Source organism: Garra rufa, chromosome 4, assembly GCF_049309525.1.
Source record: "Garra rufa chromosome 4, GarRuf1.0, whole genome shotgun sequence".
Lineage (NCBI taxonomy): Eukaryota > Metazoa > Chordata > Actinopteri > Cypriniformes > Cyprinidae > Garra > Garra rufa.
Genome location: NC_133364.1, coordinates 19,159,557 through 19,165,649, shown reverse-complemented (window position 1 = coordinate 19,165,649; position 6,093 = coordinate 19,159,557).

Sequence of the window (6,093 nt, the reverse complement as noted above, 5' to 3'; positions counted from 1 at the left end):
AGGGAGAGCCTTTTCACATTTGGCTCCAAAAATCTGGAATAGCCTTCCTGATAACGTTCGGGGTTCAGACACACTCTGTATGTTTAAATCTAGATTAAAGACTCATCTCTTTAGCCAAGCATTCACATAATGTATCTCATAACGTTGTACTTCAGTTACATCTGATCAAATGCACATCAACATTTTTCAGCTTGGGCAAAACACACAATTTTTGCTTGGTTGGAACAGCAGCTACGCTAATTATTTCTCTATTTGTTTCTCTGTAACTAGGAATTACACAAGATTCAGCCCGGATTCAGAAGAAGAGATGATGCCAACCCCTCAGAGGACCGCCGATGATGCCAGCCTTGAAACAACATACAGCACTACACAATTTTTCTACAAGTTTGATTGCAACACATAATCATTACTATTAGTGTTCATCATCTGTTTTTGATTACACCATTACTTTTTTTTTTATATTTATACCATATGTACATCGACTTAACATACAGTAGTCACCACTAATAAGCTACTAAATATATTGTAGTAGCCTACATTTTTTGTACAGCTGCTTTGCAACGATTTGTATTGTGAAAAGCGCTATACAAATAAACTTGAATTGAATTGAATTGACTAAATAAATATATACATAACAGCAAATTCTGAGCTTTTTTTTAAATTACTTTTTTTTTATCCGGAAAAAGCCCATTACTGCAATTATGGGTTTTAAGTGATCCTAAACATTAAGATTGCATGTTTCACTAACCTAAACAACATGAAAAAGGGTAATGGACATAGGGATCCCTTTCAGGCGTTTAAGACAGATGTGTTGGGACAGGAGGACAGAAAGAGAGATCGAATGAATGAAAGAATGACTGAAGGGAGATAAAAGGTGCGAAAGATCTGTTTGTATCAGAGGAGAGGCTTCATTAGTGTCAGAGAGAGAGAGTGTAAAATGGTTTCGGGTCACCGCTCTGAGCTCCAATAACGCAGGCAACAGGGAGCACATGTCCCCTTTGATAACATTGTCAGCTCAGACATAGCCATGTTTACTCAGCAATTTACTGTCAGTCAATTCAAAAGGGATAAAGACATCAAGACGTGTGTGTATTTGTGCTTGTTAACATTGCCCTGTGGCACTGGACAGGTTAAGACTTGCTCTCCGACAAGTTATAAGCAGTGTGGCACCCATCTGGCTACACAAAGCAAAGAGAAAGTGTGTGAGCACACACACAAACACAGAGAACTGCCAAAATTACTGAGAGTCTGTTCAAATTCCCGTAATAATTTACATTGCGTTTGTTATGTAAAAACCATAGGCCTGAGGATGCAGCTATGTTTGCTAGCTGCCGCTTTGACTCTTTGCTAGCCAGCAGCCAAAGGGCAAACAAGTTTACCCAAGTTGACCTATATATATAAATACCAATTTTGACCAACTGCTGCTTCTTGCTTTCTTGTTGTCCCAAATTCATTACCTTAACCGATGGAGGACCATAGCCCTCCAGCATGAATGCTAAATACATGTGTGTGTTAGCGAAAGGCAATATTATTCAATAAGTTGTTGTAATAAGTTAACACTAGGGGGCACTGCAGAGAGGTACTGAGAGGCTGAAACAGCGCAGTGACTTTCCAAACGTTATTTTATAAATTAGTACAAAGATTTTTTTTTCTCTTCAGGTAATCAGACATGAGAAATGCCCTCCACCCCTGTGTTCTCGTTTTCAAGCTCATATGGAGGCTTGGCCTGTCCGTTTCAGACCCCCACATTTCCTAAACATGCATCCCAGATCAGGGCCTAATCATTTGGGGCAAAACCAACGACAGCAGAGTGCTCCACAACCTCAGAGATGTCCAGGTTAGTACTGATATACAGTCCTTTTACTCATATATTTTCTCAGATGCAGGGCACAGCAGGCACAGGGGTGTTACATTCATATGCATTTTTCTTTTTCTGGCCAATATAAAATCTTTTATGTAATATATATATACATATATATATACATATACATATATACACACTACCGCTCAAAAGTTTGGGATCAGTAAGACTTGTAATGTTTTTTAAAGTCTCCTAATCTCATCAAGACAGTATTTATTTGATCAAAAATACAGAAAAAAACAATAATACTACAAAATGCTATTACAATATAAAATGATGGTTTCTATTTTAATATACTAATAATAATATAGCTGAATTTTCATCAGCCATTACTCTGGTCTTCAGTGTCACATGGTCCTTCAGAAATAATTCTAATATGCTGATTTATTATTAGAATTATCAATGTTGGCTGCAGTTTTTTTTTTTTTTTTGGGGGGGGGGGGGCTGTGATACTTTTTTCAGGATTCTTTGATGAATAAAAAGTTACAAAGAACAACATTTATTTAAAATATAAATATTTTCTAACAATATATATATAATATATAAGTCTTTGCTATCACTTTTTATCAATTTAACACATCCTTGCTGAATACAAGTACTAATTTCTTTAGTAAAAAGAAAGAAAAAAATTGTACTGACCCCAAACATTTGAACAGTAGTGTATATTGTTAGAAAAGATTACTATTTCAAATAAATGCTGTTCGTTTTAACTTTTTATTCATCAAAGAATCCTGGAAAAAAATATCATGGGTTATAAAAAAATATTAAGCAACACAAAAGTTTCCAACACTGATCCAACACAGGATCATGTGACACTGAATACTGCAGTAATGATGCTGAAAAATTCTGCTTTAATCACAGAAATAAATTAGATTTTTAATGTATATTAAAATAGAATAACATTATTTTAAATTGTATTAATATTTCACAATATTACAATTTTTTTTTAGTATTTTTGATCAAATAAATGCAGCCTTGATGACCATTAGAAACTTCCAAACTTTTGAGCAATAGTGTGTGTATGTGTGTGTGTGTGTGTGTGTGTGTGTGTGTGTGTGTGTGTGTGTGTGTGTGTGTGTGTGTGTGTGTATATATATATATATATATGAAAACTTGAAAATAATTTATCAGTATTATAATTTACTATTTGATTTGAATAACAGCAATTCAGTTATGAAATGATCATCCTCACCAAAACAAACTCATTTATAGCCCGATAATGTATCACATTTTGCTCAAATTTACCCAAATGATCTGAAATTGAGCTACTGTGCTAATAACACAATGTCATGCATCCATTGGGCTCATATGTGACCCTGGACCACAAAACCAGTCATAAGGGTCAGTTTTTTTGCAATTGAGAATTATACATAATATGAAAGTTGAATAAATAAACTTTACATTGATGTATGGTTTCTTAGGATAGGACAAGATGGTTTGTTATATGATCGAGATACAACTATTTAAAAATCTAGAATCTGAGGGTGCCAAAAAATCGAAATATTGAGAAAAAAGTTTAAAGTTGTGCAAATTAAGTTCTTAGCTATGCATATTACTAATCGAAAATTAAGTTTTGATATATTTACAGTAGAAAATTTACAAAATATCTTCATGGAACATGATCTTTATGTAATATCCTAATGATTTTTGGCATAAAAGAAAAATCGTTAATTTTGACCCATACAATGTATTTTTAGCTATTGCTACAAATATACCTGTGCTACTTAAGACAGGTTTTGTGGTCTAGGGTCACATATATGCATGTTTACTGTGGCGCCGCCCTCCTGGTGGCCTGCTACTTCCACTAGGCCTCAGTGCTGTGGTGTAAAGGTATTTGGATAAGATCGGTCATTAACGCGCATCAGGACCACGTCTTTCAGAGCAAGCTTGGGAATCAACAGAGATGGGGGCATTACTCTACATCACAGGCCAAAACTAATTATACAGCCATATGGTGCTCGGAGACTCTAACAATCAACCCCGACCTGCCTTTAGCTCCCCAAGGAGAGTAGGGGGGCGAGGCAGCAACAGTGCAATATGACACATGTCGTTCACACACATACATTTTGAGTGTGTGTGTATGTGTGTGTGAGACTGTGACAGATGGACTGGGCAATGGTATTGTAAGAACAGCAGTGCAGCTATGTGCTTTCCAGCCTCTCTCTCTCTCTTTTTCTCTTTCCTCTCACTCAATCCTTTTCTCTCGCTGTTCTGTCCTCTGACTCCTCAGTGACACAGACTGAGTTGAACAAGAGCGTATTGTGTAGGGGCCTCTGGTCTGCTTCAACACAGGCCCCTGCTGGGGGACTCACAACATACTGGCCTGGGGGACAACAAACGATAAGGGACGAGAGCCAGAGACGGTTGGTTTATTGTAATTCGATGACCAAAACCAACACAAATATCCACATTACGAAGCTGGCAACCTGAGTAGAAAAAGATCTGAAGTCATATGAAGAATCTAAATTCTTGGGGAGACCCACTAAAGTCCTCTATAGGACATAATACTTAGTAAGTCCAGTGGTTATGGGGCCCACCCAAACACATTTTGTTCCAGAACCATGAATTTTAGCAATGCACTTTACCAAGAACATCATATGTCATTTCGGTTTCTTCAGCAAGAGAAAGAGCGGCACATCTGCACATCATACAAGAGGAAAGTCTCTGTAATTCTCTCCCAGCAGGCACTGGCATCAAGAGCCATTGAAGAAAGAGTCAGGCTTGGCTCATTTGTTTGCTTTGCTGTCATTGCATCCATAATTAGTTATATGGGGTTTCTAATCCCAATTATGAGAATGAGTTCCTTCATATAGTGGTCGCAAGTGGTAATTATCATATCTTAGAGTCACTCTGCATACTGAGCTGGGAACTGGACAGCTGCTCCTGCAGAGGGGCAGAGTTTTCGAAGAGAAGGAGGGGTGCCCGGGGCCCTTGTTAGGAACCAGGGGCCCGCAACAGGCAAAAGACTGTTTGCTCTGAGGCTCAGTGGAGTAGGGCAGCGTCAGCTATTGCGCTGGGTGGCCTTTGCCTCTCTCCTCTCCTTTTTAGCTGTAAATGATGATGAATACGCTTTCCGCCTGACCCTCATGCAGGACCCCCATGTTAATTATTCAGGACCTCTTTTTGTGTGCGCCCTGAACAATGCCTGTCATTAAGCCTGTGTGTGTGTGTGTGTGTGTGTGTGTGTGTGTGTGTGTGTGTGTGTGTGTGTGTGTGTGTGTGTGTGTGTGTGTGTGAGTGTGTGTTTGAGTGTGTGAGTGTGTCCTGTTCATCCCTACATGAGACAGCTGCAGACTGGGCACTCTGTGTTGCGGTATGGTTTGTTTAGTGAAGGATTTCTGTTCTTGTGCATTTGCATTTTTGAGTCAGGATTCCCTAAACCTCATTCTGCGTTGCGACCCTAACCTTGACCCAGATGTAATCTCCCCCTTGGCCAGGGGTTTCCATTCATGCTTCTAGAGGACCACCTTCTTGCAGAGTTCAGCTCCAGATCTCTAACCAACTAATCTAGGTCTTAAGGGTTACTAGAAAATGCTCTTGTGCATTAGTGATCCCCTTTCTCATTTGCAAAGATTCCCTAAATTTCATCCTGTGATGTGACCCTAACCTTGACCCAGATGTAATCTTCCCCTTGGCCAGGGGTTTCCAATCCTGATTCTAGAACAGTCCTGGAGGGTTGGTGTCCCTGCACAGTTTAGCTCCAACCCTGATCAAACACACCTGAACAAGCTAATCAAAGTCTTCAGGATTACTAGAAGGCTACAGACAAGTGAGTTTCATCAGGGTGGGAGCTAAACTATGAAGGACACTGGCCCTCCAGAACAGAGTAAGCTCAAGCCTGTCCTAGAGAACCACCTTCTTGCAATGTTCATCTCCAGATCTCCAACCAATTATTCAAGGTCATAAGGGTTACTAGGAACTGCTTTTGTGCATTAGCAATGCCCTTCCCTTTCTCGTTTGCATTTTTGAGTAAAGATTCTTTAAACCTGCAGTGCAACCCAAACCTTGACCCAGATGTAATCTCCCCTTTGGCCAAGGGTTTCCAAACTTGCTTCTAGAGGACCACCTTCTCGCAGTGCACATTTCCAGATCTCCAACCAACCAATCAAAGTTTTGAGGGTTTTTAGAAACTGTGTTTGTGCATAAGCAATGCCCTTTCTCATTTGCATTTTTGAGTAAAGATTCCCTAAACCTTATCTTGTGGTGCGACCCTAACCTTGACCCACATGTAA